Genomic DNA, 20,193 nt, shown 5'->3' with positions numbered 1-20,193 from the left:
ATATATAATACATATATGAGTGGATGTGGCTGAGTACCAATAAAACTTTATTAATCAAAACAGGGAGTGAGCCAGATTTAGGCTGTGCCCATAGTTTGCCAATCGTAGGGAGTGGATTCAGATTTCACATAACCTCAAATTTTCAGTGGCTTAATACAACCAAAGTTTTATTTCTTCAGCACAAGTCAGTTAAGCAGGATGTATTCTCAGGGACAGACTGCACATCAACACTTACACTATCAGCATGGCAATGGGAAGCAAACATGGCTACTAAAACATGGGGTCAAAGTTACCATCCAGAAGTGATGCACACAAACTTTTACTCACCTTTCACTGGCCAAAGCATATCAAATAGCTTTGCCTCACTTCAGAAAGGGCAGGGAAGTATAATCCTCTTCTGTGCCTACATAGAGGAAGGATCCAAATATTTGTGAATATATTTCATGACAACCAGAGCTGTTGTTGCATCCGTGCAATATGGTGGACTAAGACCCGGTGGGACCATCGTACTAGAAGAACATTTGTATACATGTCTGAGTGTTGCAAATGACTGTAACTTACCATGTCACTGCCATCTAGTCAACATGATCTCCTCATAGCTATGCCTGCATCCTTATGGTGCAGTATGTTGCCAACCTCCCACACAAAGACCTTGCTGAGGTATATGCTTTGGAGCCTCCAGCCTTCTTCCAAAGCCACAGAAGTCTTTTCAACTGTGCAGGAAAAAAAATGTGGGGGTATAAACACTCTCAGGGACAACCCATGGGATAATTCTAATGTGTGTGGTACTTGGTCCCTCAGAGAGCTACTAGAAGGCTTGAACCCCTGTTATCCATGACCATAAACAGCTAATTAATGCATTTTGTAATTAATTGAATTCTTTCCGTATCTAATTTTTCCACTTCCTATTTCTGCTTCTTAGGAACCCTTCTCAAATTATCTACGTACACTCAAGGAATTGTTCTGTGTTTTGCTTTCATGGCAACAGAAAGCCAATTTCTAATTTCTAAGCCAATTAGAAAGCCTACATTCAAGATGGAATTCTAGAATTGGATCACTTACCAGTCAAAGGGCCTCTGTTATATTCTTACTCTATTCATCTTTATGGCCTCTGTGAAAAAAATTATATGTATTATGACTGGTGATTGTGGATTACTATAAACCTAACCAAGTTGTAGCTCTAATCTCTGCTGATGAGACAGATCATCACAGATTTTGACACTTTGGACTTTTGGCTATTGATACGGTGAATGCCAACTGATACAGTGAATTATTTTCAATATCCATAGGTAAAGAGGATCAAAGCTATTTGCCTTTACGTGGGGAGAATAACAGTACACAATCACTTTCTGGCTCCAAGGCTGCCGGCCCTCTTGCTCTTTGTCACAATATACTCTATTGAAATTTTGATGATCTTGTCATCCTGTAAAACATCTTGGCCACTGTATTGATCGCATCATATTAATGCCCTGATGAGGATATCATCAGAATCTAGATGGCCTGTAAAGGTAGGTAATATGCTATAGGGTTTACATGTGCCCTACAAGATTCAGCATCTTAATACGATTCCAATAATCTGGGACCTGTTCTGATACTCATGTAGGGAAAAGGACTAGATTTTGAACTTTTGCCCTTTATCACTGAGGAAGAGATACCACCCCAGGTTTGGTGGTTTTCTTTGGGTTTTGGAGGCAGCATATAGCATATTTATACCTGGTGCTTGGATCTATGTATTGAAAATTCAAAACTCTGTCAGTTTTAATTGTACAGAGCAAGAGAGAACTTTGCCACAGGTTCAGATGATATGATCTGGCAGGTCCAATGGTGTTGGAGGTATCTGTGGTAGATAAGATACTGTATAAAGCCTCTGGCTGACTCCACTAGGTAAGTCACTGCAGAGAACACTAGGGTTCTCTGCATACATTTGAGAAGCAGCTCCTGGCAAGCTATCTGGCGCAAGTATTTGGCAAATGCCTAATCATGGGACATCAATTGACTAAAAACACACTACAGTACATTAAAAAACTGGGTATGCTTAAATTCACCAAGTTATAAGGTTGCACAAATGCAATCATAATCCATCTTACAATAAAAATTATACATTCAGAATGTGTCATTAGCAGGTCCAGATGGCCCCCAAAATGAAAAGAACAGATGCCCATATCACCAACATTTGTTGTATTGATGGCTCTCCCCAGTGCACAACCATGGCCTCCCAGAGTATTCCCTAAAAAAAAGGAGGAAAAAAAAAAGCATTGCTTCAAAAACGATTTAGTTCAATATGTTGGTACAGAGATGCGTTGACCTATAGACCTAATCAGGAATGACCTCCAAGAATCTATTCATAGAGCCACAGACAGTAGACTTGGTCATCACTTTGGTATGAGGAGAAGTAATCTCAAGTGAGAAGATACATGAATAAATGACGTGAAGCAATGACTTGGCTGATTGGTAAGGGCCAGGAAGCAACCACACTGAAAAACTGAAAACAAAGAAGAGGAAAATAGACATGCGATGGATCCATGAAGTCAAAACCTACCAGAAAAGAAAGCACTCAATAGCTAGATAGGTTAGGTTTGGAGGTAAATATCAGGCAGACTCTGTCCTTGGCCAGTTTTTTGTCCTTGCACCACTGACCCATACATGGAGAAGCTAAGTGATAGAGATGAGGCTAAGTGTGAGTCCAGTGACTGCTTTTCACCAAGGCTCTTCCTCATTCACGTTCAACTACCTTTTGCTGCTCTTAAATATCCAACCCTGCCAGTGGCAGAGACCAAACCTGAGCTCTCAACATGGTATCATAATGCAAGGAGGTGAGCCAGCCACTTGGGGGTAAAATCTGTTATATTAGACCTCTTCTATCCTAGAGGACCAGTAATTCATTCTTACCAGAACTGGTGCTTGATCAGGATATGGATTTTTCTTATACACTCCCAATGTGTCTGCCAGTACTATCCTGAGAGGGTTTAGAGAATGCTCTGAATGTTACTGACATAGAATCCCACAGAATGTAAGCTTGAACTTAAATGACCTATTGTATTGCAAAGTCGGTGTGAAAAGGGACATCAGTTTTCATGGATGGATGGAACTATTTCTAAGTTCCGTATGTTGTTCCATTGATCAATTTCTCTATCCCTGAGCAAGTACCACACTGTCTACTGCTTAATAATAGGTCTTGATGCCTGGTAAAGCAACCCTACACATATATTCACATCTTATTCTTTGTTAGAAATTTCTTGGCAGATTTTGGCCTTTGAGTCCTCTGTATAAATTTAAGAATCAACTTACAAAGCCCCACGTAATGTTCTTTTGGAATTTTGATCAAAATATCATTAAATCTATAGATCAATTTGAGGAAAAATTAAATATAATACCGAGGCTTCCAATTAATGAATACACATATCTTTCTTTTTTTAGATTGTTTTATAACATATTTTAATAAAATTATCATGTTTTTTTCATTCCTGTCTTGCACAAATTTTGTTCTACTTATTTCTTTAGCAGCTTCATTTCCAAACATCTTTATTGTTGATAATAATTATTATATTAATTCCTATGTTCTTTATACACACTTATATCTTCTGTGAATAAGAGAATTTGTTTCTTTCTCATTCTTATACCTCTGCATCTACTTTCTTTCTAAGTTTTAGGATCTAGTGCATCTAATACAAAGATGAAAAGATATGATGATATTAAACATTCCCTAGGAATTTTTTTAAGGTTTGACATTAAGAATGATGTTTCTTATAAGCTATCTTTTATTTAGTTAGAATTGCTTTAGTTTTCTAAGAATTTTAAACATGAGTCAGGGTTGAAATTAAGTTATTTTTACATTTATTAAGATGATTATATAAATGTCTTTTAAAATATGTTAATGTGGTGATTACACTCCTCATTAAAATGTAACTTGACTTCTTGCGTCATAATAGAGACAGTTTATACCAGGGGGTTGGCTACAAAGGTGATTGAATAGGCAGAAGCCAAATGGGACAAGGAGGCACCTGCCCTGGGGAATACTCAGTGAAAGTGGAGTCATGGCAAGGCCAGCTAGTGACAGCTGGAGACACAGGAGAGTCATTCGCTACTAGAAAGTCCATCCAAAATAAAGCCAGGGAGAAGCATCCTGGCTTTCCCTATCCTTCTACTCCCCTATCTCCCTTCCAGTGCCTCCCACTGGCTGAAGCCAGCCAGAAGCCAGCAGATGTAGGAATCTTTGAAACATAGGTGCAGAGTTTGGCCACCTGTAGTGGTCAGTTGTTTGCAAAATTCAGTGGTACTTCAAGTAAATAGAGACACATCCAGGGGAGTTCATAATTTTTTTTTTGGGGGGGGGTTGGATATTGCATTAGGCTGTTTTAAGGAGTTTTGGATATAGGATCACAATTGAGATTGGCTTTAAGATTATGCTAGTTGCATGGAATTAGTTGAAATGAAATCTCCTCCATTTTCTGGAGGAGATAGAATAAAATTGGAATGATCTTTTCCTTCAAAGTTTTGTAGAATTTGCTGGCAAAATAATTTGAGGTGTGTAACTTTTCTGTGAGATTATCGTTAATACTAATTATGTTTCTTGGGTTATTATAAGAGTAGGCTTGCTATTTCTTCTTGAACATTCTATAAAAATTTATATTTTTCTAAAAATTTGTCTATTTGATCCAAGTTTTCTAATTAAATGGCATTGAGTCGCTCACAGTATTCTCTAACTGTATTTAAATCTCTCCTCTATCTTAATTATGTCCCCTTTTGTTGCTAATTGTTCATTTATAGGAGATTTTTCTGTTTTATTATTCTTTTGAAGAAAACAACTATTGAAATTTTGAATATCTGTAGTATCTTTATGTTCTAAGCCATTGGTTTCTAATCTTTGGCTTACTTAGTACCCTTTTTATACTTTCTTTTGGTTTATTAATCTCCTAAAATGAATATACATGACTCTCAACTTCCCTCCATTTACTATTAGTACTATATTCAACATGTTTTGACTTGTAATTTCATTTTACTCAGTTATAATTTTATTTTACCCAATTCTAACTATAATTTTTGTTGTGATTTTTTTTACTGAAATATGAGTAACTTAGATGTATATTTAATTTTCATGCATAGAAATACATGGAAATCATTATATAATCTTGCAATGGTAAGAGATTATTTCAACATGATGATGTAAAAAATACTAAAAGAAAAAACTGATAGATTTGAGTACATCAAACCTAAAAATTTCTTAATAACAAAAAACTTTGTCTATACAAACACAAGTTATCAGAAAACTTAAATAATTTATACAAAAGATAGGGGTGCCTAGGTGGTTCAGTTGGTTAAGCATCTAACTTCAGCTCAAGTCATGATCTCACAGTTCATGAGTTTGAACCCTGCGTCAGGCTCTGTGCTGACAGCTCAGAGCCTGGAACCTGCTTCAGATTCTGTGTCTCCCTCTCTCTCTGCCCCTCCCCTGCTCATGCTCTGTCTCTCTCTGTCTCAAAAATAAATAAAATAAAAAAATAAATAAAATGAAATGAAATAAAAAATAAATAAAACATATAAAAATTTTAAATATATACAAAATATAAATTTTAATATCTTTAATATAAAAATCTCCTACAAGTCAAAATGAACATAAACACCCTAACAGAAAATTTGGTAAAACATGAAAACAGACTCCAAATAAGATATATAAACGACTAGTAAGAAAAAAATCTTATTTAAATGACTTAGAAGTCAAATTAAAATGAAAATAATATACATTACTCCATTTTATCTATATTGTTGAAGCCTTTTAAAAATGAAAATATGTAAAGAATTCTCATATATCCATTTGAATGTAAATTAGTTTGATTTCTCAGGAGGTAAATGTAGTAATATAGGTAATATATATCAGAACCTTGAGCATTGTGTACAACTTCTAAACCAATAATCCATCCTTTTAAATAAAACTTAGGGGAAAAGTAATGATAATGAGGTAATTAATATCTTATTGGCAAAAGGGTCCATCGCCATGTTTAAAAACAAGATGGTCGGGGGAGCCTGGGTGGCTCAGTCAGGTAAGAGTCCTACTCTTGGTTTCGACTCAGGTCATGATCTCAAAACTCCTGAGTTTGAGCCCCACATCGAGCTCTGCGCTGACAGCACAGATTGCACTTGAGATTCTCTTTCTGTCCCTCCCCCACTCGTGCTCAAAATAAATAAACATTTTTTTAAATATTAAAAAATTAAAAATTAAAATAATATCGGAAGTTCTACATACAAGTAATATTAAAACATAAAAATCTTGGACAACATAAATTTTCCTAAGTTGGTGCTCAAGTTTCTATGTGAATTACTTCATCAGCATTTATTCACCGTTAGCATGGGCTGAACCTCAAAAGCAGTTTTGTTCATTTTTGTATTATATTTATGGGTCTATTTTATAAGATGCATACAAGTTTGCAGACCTATAACATCCAGGGGAATAGAATCCTTTTATTATTATGTAGTGATCCTCTCTATCCTTAATATGTTTTGCCTTAAAGTATATTTTTATATAGATGTAGCTATCCGATATTTATTTTGGTTTCTGTTTTCTTTTTGTATCTTATTCCTTCATTGTGCTTTCAGCTTTTCATACTATACATATACCACTCCTAACGGGATAGGCATGTAACTTTTGATATCCCTTGAAAATCTGTCTTTTGCCAGTAACATTAGTTATAATTATCATACATAATTGTACACTTATCATTGTCATTACTTTGGAATTCCTTTCATTCCATCTCTTTTTGGTTTTTTTCTGCTCCACTTTTTGGGGAAGAAGAAGATTTTGGTTTCATGAACGGGTTTTGTAACCAAGCCGCCTAGTTTTCAATCTGCCACTTGGTAGCTTTATGGAATTTCACGTCACACTTTCCTACTCTATAATATGAGGATGGTCATCAAGCCATAAAGGTCATCAAGCCACTTTGTGATCTAGGTAGTTCATATGTATAAAGTGATTAAACCAGCCTGGGTTGTAGGAATCGCTATATAAGTGTCAGTTACAATTAGAATTCTTTCTCGCTTACGACCTCTTCATTTTGTTTGTTTGCCTATTTATCTTCCATGTTTTTCCTCTACTGGTTTGAAATTTAAGCTCCCTATTTTTCTCTTTCTTTTATTATTATTTGTTTCCTGTGACTACTGTTGAAGTAGTTTTCATGAATATTTAACTTAAGAAAGGTAAAAACCAAAGTAAGGCCTTTCTAGAAAACAAAATTTGTTTCCAGAAAACAAGTTTCTAAGATTTTAACTCTACTCACCTTTCCCCTGACATACATACCGTTTTTGTCTAATATTTAAATTTTCACTTTTTATGAAAATCTCAATAATTGGACATTAATAATATTTTATACAGAGAGAATTTCAATTCATATATTTGTTTAGGATATTCTTCTTTGTGTTTTAAAGTTAATATTCCATTTTCTTCAGACTTACATTGTTGTATTTAAAATATATGCAGTTCTTTCGATTGTCCTTCTTTTGTAACTATTCCACCTATTCTGTTTTCCACAACTTTTACTATAAATTTTACATACAAAATATACAATAATGTGCTTAGATTTAAGTGTACAGTTCAATGCTAACAAATACATATGTCCGTGTAACAGCCACTCCCAAAATTTCCTTCTCCCCAGACTGCCTTCTTCACGCCTTTGCATTCAGTCTCCCCCAACCCCATGCCACATAACCACTGGTCTGGTTTCTATCAGCATTGATTAGTTTTGGCTCTTAGAGAACTTGATATTAACAAAATGAAACTCTGCATTATTGTATATCTGACTTCCTTTACTAAATATAATACCTGTAAGAGGCATTTATTTTCTTGAGTATATCTTCAGTTTGAGTATATCTTTCAGCTTATTTTTTACTGATAAGTAGTATTCTATGGTACAGATGTTGTTTATCTGTCATCTGTTAAACATATTCTTATTGCTAGTTTCTGGTTATTGTTAATAAATCAGTTATTAACATCAAGTACATTCTCTTGGGGATATGTGTTTTCATTTCTCTTGGTTAAACTCCTGGGAGTTGTATTACAGAGCAGTTGGGTTGGTATATCTTTAAATCATAAGAGATTTTGGACTGTGCATTACTTTTCTTGTAATGTCCACGTCAGTGTTTGTTACTACAGTTATTATAGCCTCATAAATTGGGAGAGTGTTCTATTTTCCATTTTCAAAAACACTTTGTATAACAATGGACAGTATTCATTTGATAGGATTCACCAGTATATCTGGGTCTTGACTTTTCTTTGTAGGGAGATATAATATTACAAGTCTAATTATTTTAATAAATGAATCGTTTTCAGGTTTTCTGTTTCTTCTTGTGTAAGGTAAGTAGAATTTTTCAACAGATTTGTAAAATTTTATTTGATCTGCTACATGGAACTTTAGACAATATTCTCCTATTCCTATAAGGTATGGAGAATATGTAATGATATCTTCTCTTTCATTCCTATTAGAGGTAACCTTTTTCTATGTTTTTTCTCATTAGTCTTTTGAAATTTATTATGGCCCCAAGTACGGTATATCTGTCATTGCCTCATGTGCACTTGAAAAGAAGGTATATTTTTCAGTTACTGGGTATGATGTTCTGAGGTCAGATCTTCTCTATCATTATTGATTTCTTGTCTACATGTTCAAACCATTTCTGAGAGAAGAGTCAACATTGCCAACTCTAACTTTGAATTGGTCCATTTCACTCTTTAGTTCTGTCCGTTTTGCTTCATATTCTTTGACATTCCTATACTAGATACATGCACATTTAAGACTATATGTTTTCCTGCTGAATTTACCCTTTCACCAGTATAAAATTTCCCCTTTTTTCTCTGCCAATACTTCTTATTTGGAAGTAGACTTAATTTGATGCAAATTTAGCCTTTATGTTTTTATATGTTTCATGGTTTTCACATATTTAATGTTTATGAGGCATAAATTTGTCATTATTTTACTTTAAGCCTAGTTGTGGTTTATAATTCAAAGTGTATCTCCTAGAATGTATGTTGTTGATTCTTACTTTTTTATACAATCTGCTACTCTCTGCTTTTTAATGAAAGTGTTTGATTCATTTACATTTAATGTAGTTATTGACATATTTGGAGTTTATTATGCCATATTTCTGTTTCTTTTCTATCCGCCCCATCTACTGTTGTCCTACTGTTTCTTTTGTCATGTCTATTTTAGGTTAAATAAATGCCAAATTCATTTTCTTGCCTATTCTACTGTATAGAGAGCATGCAATAATATAATTTGGGAAGGATGATCAGTTACAACAGGTCTGGTTTAATGTCTCTTTGTAAGGAATGTTGTGTTTTATTAAAATGGGAAATTAATTTTCTGGCACCTTTAATGATTTTGCTGAAACTTAGTTCTAGGTTTTGTTAAGAACCATCACAGTTACTTTGGGGCATGATCGTTACCCCTTAGGTATAACTGTGCTGAGATATCAGCTGAATGTCCACAGTAGTAACAAGGTCCTTCAATTATGGTTGAGTCAGGACATCAGTATTTCCTAGAATTATGCAGCCTTTTGGTTCCACTCCCAACCTTGAGGCAGCCACTCTCTCCCAGGCAATCCTAGGAACTCCTAGGATTCCCTCTCTCCATTGCCTCCTCCTTTCTGGCAGCCGTTCTGCACATTTTAGCTACTTCAGTAGCCTTGAAATCTGTTCTTAGCCTCCTCATGCCAGTGAGACCCTGATACTCTGTTTTAGCTCTACTCTTCTCTGTTGCATTTAGGAGTCACTTCCTATGCAGAGAGCTAGGGTAAATATGGCGCTTACCTCAGGGGTTTCTTTTTGTCTCAGGGATGACAGACCTGAGCTACCTATGGTTTAATATCTGTACACAGTTTCATACATTCTACCCAGATTTATAGTTCTTCATAGCAGGAAGCTAAGTCCAACACTTAGTTCTTACATCATGGCTGGAAACCGAAGACTCCTTTAACAGTGTTTGACCTTTTTGTCATCATTACATATCATCTTATGTTTCTTTTTATTCATTTTCTTTGGGTGCTTTCTGAAGCTGTGGTTTCATATTTTTCATCATGGCATAGCTGGTAAATTTTCATGTATTACCCCTCCAAATATTAACCCTCATTGATTCTCTCTATTCTTACCTTCTGGAACTCTTATATATATGTTAAGATTCCCTACTCTCACCCCATATTTTAGCTGATCTGTGTTGGTGTTGCTTGCTAGGTGAGGGATACCAATCCTTTTACCTCTGAAAGATCTGGGGCTTTTATTGCCTTGCAACAGTGTCCACTCTCATAATAGCAAAATAACTAGAAATGTGCAATATTTGTTGTAACAATGACATAATATATGCAGTTTTTATAATAACCAGAACCAAACAAAAGTCTAGAAACAAACCAAATACCTATCAGTAGAAGAGTAGAAAAATTATGTAGTATTAAGAATGGAATCTTCTACTTGAGTGACTGTTCATTATCTACAGCTACAACTTCTATATGCTTAGTGGAAATCTAACTGAAACAACAAATTTCAGAAAACTAAATGCAGCATGATATCATACATCTAAAACTTTAAAATAAACAGAAATAACATTATATTTGGGGAAGGATAGGATGGAGCTGTTCACAGCATGACAATCCTCCCAATGAAATGAGTGTGAAAAGCCAGATACATTATAAAATTAAACTGAGAACAAACTGAGGGTTGATGGGGGGCGGGAGGGAGGGGAGGGTGGGTGATGGGTATTGAGGAGGGCACCTTTTGAGATGAGCACTGGGTGTTGTATGGAAACCAATTTGACAATAAATTTCATATATTAAAAAAAATAATTAATAAATAAATAAATAAATAAATAAATAAATAAAATAAATATTTAAATATGCCATAGAGCTATAGAAGCAATGAGGACTAAAGGGAGTCAATTTCTAAAGAAACAGGGGTGAAGGGAAGTCCTAGGCTATCCGTGCAAGCAGTTTTCAGTCCTAAGTATGTGATAAACACCAAGTCTGGTCCGGGCTCAGACAGGGCGCTACTCCTGGGGAAGGGGAAATGCACAGAGATTTTGGTTATTGTGAGGGATGTCTTCATATTTTATTATTCCACTCTATAGTTTTGAATACATTTATTTAGATGTTTCCTATATTTATTACAGCACTCTATTTTTACATACATTTTGACAGTTTATAAGCTGTCAGTCTTGACAATTTTACTTCATCTGTTAACACGCTCATTTTGTTTTCTCCTTTAATTCATGTAAATGTGATAAAATTATTTTAAAATGGTGAAATTGAAATCACTATTTTATAGAAAAGATATGGTGCACAGTTCAAGCAATAGTTTAGATCTTCCCTGAGTTCTAATGTATCAGATTTTGACTAAAATTGCCTTGCATTTATAGATTAATTTGAGGAATATTAGATCTCTATAACCTCGTATAACTTGTAACTCAGATTTTCATATCCTATATTATTTATTTCAATAATATTTTATAATTTTGTGCAAGAAGATCTTACACATCTTTTGCTAAGCCTGTTCCTCAAGGCTTCACAGTTTGGTTCCTAGTATTTAGAGGGTTGTGTTTTCCACTAAATTTTATGCTTATTGATGAAATGTAGGAATATTCTTAAATTTTTATGTATTTTTCATCAATGATCTTGATGATCTCCTGTTAGCTATAAATGGTTATATTTATATGTACGGGTCTCTTGCATTTTCTCTACAGATAAGTATATCATCTGAAAAGAAGAAATTACAGTTTGTTTCTTCCCTTTCAAAATATACATTGCTTATCTTTTCATGATTTCATTTCATTTATTGTTTAGAATCCTTAAGAAAATGCTGAATAACAAGGATAATAGACATCACTCTTATCTTTTTGATTCTAATGGGAATGCTTCTGAGTTCCAAGAGTCAATACAATACTTGTCATAAGTTCTGGGTAAATGACATTAACTGTTTTCAGCAAGTAGCATTCTATCAACTTTGGTTAAGAGATTATTTATTTTTACTTAGGAACTGATTTAGAATTTTTTTAGATTGCTCTGTTGTATGCACTGGAGATACAAATCCTAATTCATTTGAGGAATGTCGTCCACTTCTTTGTTCCCTTTGAGTGTGACAGTTTTATCTATTTCCATTTTTCTAGTAACTTCTTTCCTTACTTTTTTCTTCTTCAGGATGCTATGTAGAGGTCACTTCCCCTTGGAAGCCATCTTGGATTCCTTGAGCCTCAGTTGACACTATCCTTTCTTCGTCCACCCATATCAGGCTATACACTTTCCCATCCTTACACTTATCACTCGTCTTGGTTGTCTATCAACTTGTCTTCATCCCCACTTGTCTGAAAGAAAATATTGGTTCTTGTTCCCAGTTGTATCTCTAGTAACTAGGACAAGGTCTGACACAAATTAAGGTCTTAATATTTATTTAATTGACTAGTTAATTGCTTACAGTGTTTTCCTGGTTTGTTTTAGCGCTGAGGTGGAGCATTTGATTAGTTTTCAGCCTAAATTATAATCACTTTAAGCTTTGATATAAGAAGTTTGGCCCATTTATGACTAAAACCAGGCCCATTGTATATAAGATATAAATGTTTGTGTTGAGGAGGTTTTGGGGACCTCTCTGGGAGAAACTGAGAGGAACAGCTTTCTAATTTCTCATCTCAAATATCTGTATTTCTCAACAGCTGTTGTGTTTCTGGTTTTGTTTTTTTTGAAAGAGAGAGAGAGCATGTGTGAGCAAGTGGGGGAGGGGCAGAGAAAGAGACTCTCAAGTAGGCTCCACACTCAGCATGGAGCCCGCTGGGGCTTGCTCTCACAACCATGAGATCATGACCTGGGCCAAAATCAAGAGGTGGACTCTTAAATGACTGAGCCACCTAGGAGCCCCAACAACTGGTTTATTTTAATCTTATGAACAGTATGACACATGAAGCTGATTGTGTTTTCTATTTCACATTGGTTGGGAATATTAGAACCAAATTGCCTCTTAACTTCTATGATATTACAGTATCATTGTGTTCATTAATTTAATTCCTGATTTCCTTTGCATATGTACCTTTATTTTTCTCTCTCCTCAGTATCATTAAATTATGTTTTATATTGCTGAATTATATGTTTCCCTGTAAACTACCTTAAATATGTTTTTTAACCAAGCAAGATAAAATATTATTGGCGTAATATATCATTGAAGGAATTCTCACCACTTCAACCTATTGTAAATGCTGCTAACAGATTTGTTTTTCAACAATACATATATAATTATATCTTACTCCTGTTTAAAATACTTCAGTGATTTCCTATGATGAGACACAAACTTCATATAAAGGTGCACATAGATCTTTAAGACACTTTTACTCAGTGCAGTCTTGACACAGGATCATTTAAGCACATCATGTCTGCATTTGACTAAACCATTTGGAAAATAAAATATACAAATATATTTCTATGAAAATGTACTGGCTTACCTTTTCATCAAAATTATAAAGCAAGACCTTTTCTTTTCACAATAGCAAGCTTAGGGGTAGTTAGTTTTATCGTTGCTTGTTTATTTTGTTGTGTTTTGATTTTTTTACACAATGATAAATATTGGACTGCATTTGGCAAGTAATGGAAATGCTACAAGTTTATATCTTGTTGCAGAAAAAGGAGAGGGCACAAGACAGAGCATTAAAAAAATGTAACTATGAATTGTTCAACTGCTGTCTAAATAAATAAATAATAAAATTGTAACATGTTATGCACAATGTAGCAAGTGTTATCCAGAAGTTAACTCAGAATCCAGGAAAACTGTACCTATAATCCTCAAGTTTGAAACAGCTTTAAATTAAATGACAATGGGAAATTATTTCAGAGAAAGATAAAGAAGATTTTCTGGATTCACATCTGATCTTCCCCACTGTATCACCCCCTTGTTTCTCTTCCTATTTCTAAAAAAGAAGAATTATTTCAATTCTAATAGATGCAGATAATCATGGTTTGGGGAAAATAACTCTGCTTTACAAAGACTTACTCACCACTGGCTTGGGAAGAAATTATGAGTTTTGTAATGAAATTCTATATTCCTTTGCTAATGTGCCAAAATAGCAAGTCATTTAAATCTGCCTTCCTAACAGTATCAGATAATAGAAATATGTTGCAGAGCATTTTGCAGAACATCCGTAAGATGGGAGGGTTAAACTTCCTTAGAGATCAATTGATAAAAATTTTAATTTGGGAAAAGTCATGAGCAGTGACTACAGTGAAGAACCTGAAACAAGGATGGGATAATTCCAGTTCATATCAGAATGAACAATTATATAATGTAACAATTGAAGAGATACTTTACATGTGTGCTTGTGTGATTCCTGGGCTGTTTGTTTAAATACAAGATGCATTATAGTGCCCTTCATATGTATAGACATGGCTATCCAACAAATATTCCCTTGGTCTATTAGGTGTGCCATAAATCATCTTTAAAATTAGGTACAAATACAGTTTCTGCCAAATTAAATGCTATATATTGGTAAGAAGGGATTGTCATATACACATTTACGTGTGCTGTCTTTTCAGTCATATCACAATTTTCTCCACATGAGAAAGATTTCGAAAATAAACCTTTAAAAATTAACATTTATTTATTTTTGAGAGACAGAGACAGAGCATGAGCAGGGGAGGTGCAGAGAGAGAGAGGAAGACACAGAATCCAAAGCAGGCTCCAGGCTCTGAGCTGTCAGCACAGAGCCCGATGTGGGGCTCAAACTCACAAACCGTGGGATCATGACCTGAGCTGAAGTCGGACACTTAACCGACTGAGCCACCCAGGCGCCCCTAAAATAAACCTTTAAATGTAATTGTATATACAATTGACCCTTGAACAACCTAAGGGTTAGGGACACCGACCCCTGCACAGTCGAAAATCTGTGTAGAACTTTTGACTCCACAGAAACTTAACTACTCATAAGCTATTGTCAACAGGAAGCCTTACTGATAACAAAAGTAGTCAATTAACATATTTCTATGTTACATGTATTATATACTGTATTCTTACAATAAGGTAAGCTAGAGGAAAATAAAATGCTATTAAGAAAATCATAAGGAAGAGAAAATACATTTACAGTACTTTACTGTGTTTATGAAAAAAGCCCAAGTATACTCCAATTAGATTTTCATATATTCTAACTAGATCGAGAATGAGAACCTGCAAGTCTTGTTTCATTGTGTCCCTTACTATCTCAACCTAAACTGGACTACATTGCCAAGTAGAACTGCTGTAAAATGGTTAATAAATTCTAATTAGATTAAGTTGTGTTGTAGTTAACTCCATGAAGTTTTGCCTTTGGCATTTCCTTTTTTTTACCAATGCTATCCGGCAGCTGACCCCACCACCAGTATAACGAGATCGCTTTGCCAAGAGCCTTCAGCTTGCTGTTTCCTCAGCATTTTCTAGTCTATGCCAGTCCAGGTTATATATATTTGCAATCTTTGAAGAATCTGATGCTCTGGAATCTTTTGACCCCCATCTTGCTCCACATTTCTTCTCCCCTCTGATGTCACTTCTTCAGCTGTCACTTGAGCTCCACCTTCACCATCCCTGAAATTCTTCTCTCACTTCTTGGCATTCTCTTGAAGAGCTCATCACTATTTGCTCTCTGCCCTATGCTCATAACTCTCATCATTATCACCTCTGCACTGATCCCTGTCTTGGCAGCTAGAGTCAGACACCGGCCATCTTCTGTACTTTGTCCAGCTGAATTCTCAAATGGGCATGCTCCAAACTAGCCACACCATCCCTCACTATGCAAAACTTGCACCTCCTGCAGCCCCCACAGGGTGAATTGTGCTGCTGTCCACCTCTGTATCCAAGGGAGAAGTCACCCCTCCTTCCAGTGTATTCTACTGATCGTATTCTATAAGCCCTATGTCACCTTGGTCAGTACAGGGACCTGAATTTCCCTGGACTTTCGTCTTTGCTTAAACTTTCTCAGACCATAATCTCTCACCAACTGATTTTTAAGGAAGCTTTTTCTCCTTTCCAATCTGTTCCACAAAATTCTAACAGCCAGTTTAATCAAGAAGTGAGCATTTCTGGGGCGCCTGGGTGGCTCAGTCGGTTAAGCGGCCGACTTCGGCTCAGGTCATGATCTCGCGGTCTGTGAGTTCGAGCCCCGCGTCGGGCTCTGTGCTGACAGCTCAGAGCCTGGAGCCTGTTTCAGATTCTGTGTCTCCCTCTCTCTGACCCTCCCCCGTTCATGCTCTGTCTCTCTCTGTCTCAAAAATAAATAAACGTTAAAAAAAAAATTAAAAAAAAAAAAAAGAAGTGAGCATTTCTGTAAAATGCTCTATTTGGGGGGTGCCTGGGTGGCCCAGTGAAAGCATCCAACTTCAGCTCAGGTCATGATCTCACGGTTCATGAGTTTCAGCTGCACGTCAGGCTGTGTGCTGGCAGCTCGGAACCTGGAGCCTGCTTCGGATTCTGTCTCCCTCCATTTCTGCCCCCCCCCCCACTCGCTCTCTGTCTCTGTGTGTGTGTGTCTCTCTCTCAAAAATAAATATCAAAAAATTTTAAAAACAAATAAATAAAGTGCTCTATTTTTTTACATGTCTAAGTTGGGTGTTCTTTTCTGTATTTTCTGTGGTTTACCAGGTCCTCTTCTTACATCTTGTGTGCATGCTATGCCTATCAGAAGAGCAATGTATAAATAGAATTTAACGTTGTTTCCCATTTTAAACCACCGTTATTCTTCAGGTATCACGTGTTCCCGGCACCACTAATGAAGAGACATTATGTTTAGCCATTTGAGCTGATACCCAGAGGGGCTCCCTTACACTTCAGCATTGAGTTCAATCTAAAAGCATACTTCCATTTGTCAGATGTTTGCTTCTGTGTGAGACTATGTTAGTTAGCAGGGTAGGGAAGTCTGAGGTACCCTACAGTCTTGGTTCTGTCCTAGGCCAAGTGTCAGTTTCTGAGTTAATACTTTCATAATCTGAACACCCAGACTGAACTGGGTATTTACTTGGTCCTAAAGAAATGATAGTGAAAACCTCCTTAAAACCAAAATTCTGTGTCTGTGTGTGTAAAGTGTGTGTTCAAAAACTCAAACTTACTTTTCGTAAATTTAATAAAATTGATTTAATAATGGAAACATGTTTCAAAAGACAACCCAAGAGTGGGGCACCTAGGTGGCTCCGTTGGTTAAGCATCTGACTCTTGGTTTTTGGCTCAGGTCATGGTCTCATGGTTTCATGAGTTCAAATCCCGTGTGGAACCTGCTTGGGATTCTTTCTATCCCACTCTCTCTGCCCCTCCCCCACTGGCATTGTCTCTGTCTCTCTCAAAGTAAATAAATAAACTTAAAAAAAAAAAAAGACAATCCAAGAGTAGCAGATAAATTTTTATGACAGTGGTGAGGTATTTTTTAGTTATTCACATTTAAAGGGATTAATTATATTAATTAAGTAATACAATAAATATAAGCAATTTCTCAGAACCCTACTGAAATAAAAAACCATTATTCATTGGGTAGTGTAGTCACTAAGACATCAGGATCAATTTTACCATTCACTAGGAAGTGCTTCACTGCCCCAAAGACAAAACAGTAAAATCACACTAAAGAGAGTTGATCCAGAATGAGGGAGACATTTATCAAAAAGTAATAAATAATTTTAAAATACTCAGTGAGTTTGAAAAAATTGTCAACTATAATTGAGAAGATAAAAATGTATTCGTGTGATACACTTTAAAAAAATGAACTAGCATTTCCCATCCTGACATTAAGTTTCTCTGAGAATGAACATTTAAGTCGTGTATGACATTAAAGCTATTGAAAGAATTTCTCTAAAAAACATTTCCAATACACTTGTTCAATGTGTTTCTTTAAGGCACTTTTCCATGATTTGAAAGCCATATAAATGTATATGCCTACCCAGAACTCCTAACAATTCAGTAAGGTATTTTTGAAGTGACTTTTTTCCCAGGTTGGTTATGAGATACCCAGTAAGATGGTACTCAGTCCCCCAACACCAAGCAGTAACTTCTGCAGTCACAGGTTCAATGTCTAGTGAAATCACAGGGCTCATTCATACATTTCTTAAAGCCTATTCCTTCTCTAAGTTTCAGTGTCGGGATTTTTTATTTGCTTGAGACTGCTATTCTGCTAACTGCACTCAGTCAGCATTGACAATGTAAAAATATTCTTCTTCATTTAAAACAGAGATGTTCAGAATATAAACCAACATGTGCAGCTCTGTGTATATTTGTATATATCCTAATATGTTCTATGTGTGTTATGTTTTCACAATGATACCAAAGTATTTAATATTGGCATGTCATCATAAAACTGTATAATTATAAGGTAAGACACCAGTTTTAAAAAGCCATTATCATTGCTTTTTTCGAGCTCTACATATTTTTTCCTTCTACGTATTTTTCTACATATTTTTTTCTTCTACATATATTTTTTCTTCTATATATTTTCAGCTCTACATATCTTCCTAGAAGCCTTCTTTTACAGAAAAGGATTGAGAAAACTCCACTTGAAATTACAGAATGCTTTAGGAAAATAAAACCTCTCTTCTGTTAAATCTTTTGAAAAAAATCTATGCATAACACCTTCCAAGCCAAAGCATGGGTTGGTTTTATTGCATTTTATGCTGTGACAAAGTACCATAATTAGCACATTGGTGTAATTTACCACTGTTTCATTAAAGCTGATTGCCTAACTACCTGGGAAGTTAACATGGCTTCTTGAGTACTTGAGCTGCCTTATTTTTCTACGCTATAGCTGCTCATGGGAGTCGAGTAAAGGCATTCATTGCTACCAGAAAAGTAATCCTGATAAAGTTTATAATACAAGGCAAATATATAGTTTTGCTCATTGCTTCCTCAGTCTTTCCATTTTTGGTTGGTTTGACTTTAGGGTGAAATTTCAAATGACAATATGGATATCTGATATTCAGCTAAGTTTTTACCAATTGAGAAAGCCAAATCATGTTTATTTCAGTTACATTGCAAATCATTTCTCTTTTGAAAATCTGACTTTAAAAAGTCAAGTCCCTTAGGTCAGGCTCACTGTTGGCTTTCAGGGCTTCTCCATATTGTGCAGGAACAGTGAAATGCATTTAAACGGCTTGAGGTAGGGATAAGGGGAAAAGGTTTTTAAAAATACAAAACCTAACAAGTAAAAGTAAATTAAATGCTGTCACATCTGTACGAATAATTTTGCTTCATGTTAGCAGCCACTAGCAAAGAACCATGTGCATTTTATCCTTTACGCCTTAACCGCCGCACCCCGACTATGTGACGTGACACAGTGCTCAGCACAGTACTCGGTTGGAGCAGGAGGATTATCTAAGAAAGTCCGTGCTTTCATAGGAGACCCAGTGCTATATATACCATTCTAGAAGCAGTGCTTCAGATGAAGAGGCTAACGTGTAGATAATCCGTACATGTGCAGGCATGTCATAGCTTCCATACCAAAGTAGCCTACAGCAGCCTCATCGGAAATGAAAGTTTAGCAAACAGCAACCACCACACAATAAAACTTATTGAAAATCCTCCATGAGCTATTTACGTTCTGACAGAAGGACGGGCTTTATTATCTCCCATGATTCCTCCTGCTACACACTGACAATATGCTGCACATGAAGTAGCCATTTTATTTCGTTGGCTAAAATTAAAGTGGTTTTCTACGCCTTAAGGTTAAATATGCAATGTATACCCCATCTCCGTATATGGTTTGTAGCTATTTGCCTCATTCATAAATATGAAAATGAGCTTTTTGCCTTATTATCTCATCCTTTTTAAAAGTTTCTGGTGCTTATGGAATCTCCTTCCTAGGCCCTTCTGTCCCTTGAACTATTCTCAATACTAAATGCTCAAAAATAGAAAAAAAAAAAAAAAAAGCATTCAAATGAGAAGTGGCAACTCTGTTAATCTTGGCATTTCTACCGTCCCTAGAAATTTCAGTGTTTATGACTGAAAGGAAAACACAGGAGAGAACATGTCTTGGAGAGGAGGACAAGACAGTAAGAAATGCAAAGAATGACACTGAACAGCTGAAAACAGTAAAAATGTAAATAATAACAGTAACTATGATTATTATACATATTTAGAAAAACAAAACAATGAAAGGAAAAAAGAAAACCCAAACAGTAATCAAACCCCATCATCATGAGCTGTATGTGTATCGTTAACATGGAAGGGAATTGCATGCAAAAATCCTTCAA

General features: G+C 35.6%; 1 long non-coding RNA gene across 2 annotated transcripts in view; it reads right to left on the bottom strand.

The window, feature by feature from the left end:
• Positions 1-20,193, bottom strand: part of LOC131483781 (uncharacterized) — a 52,806-nt gene that overhangs the window by 32,290 nt on the left and 323 nt on the right. For both annotated transcript variants that reach the window (XR_009247923.1, XR_009247922.1), the window contains exons 2-3: positions 1,063-1,111; positions 328-403 (exon numbers count right to left, since the gene is read on the bottom strand). This is a non-coding gene — a long non-coding RNA (uncharacterized LOC131483781). The remainder of the gene's footprint in view (positions 1-327; positions 404-1,062; positions 1,112-20,193) is intronic.

This window comes from Neofelis nebulosa, chromosome 8 (genome assembly GCF_028018385.1).
Source record: "Neofelis nebulosa isolate mNeoNeb1 chromosome 8, mNeoNeb1.pri, whole genome shotgun sequence".
NCBI lineage: Eukaryota > Metazoa > Chordata > Mammalia > Carnivora > Felidae > Neofelis > Neofelis nebulosa.
The sequence above is the reverse complement of the archived record's forward strand: the minus strand, read 5'-3'. Positions and strand labels throughout refer to the sequence as shown.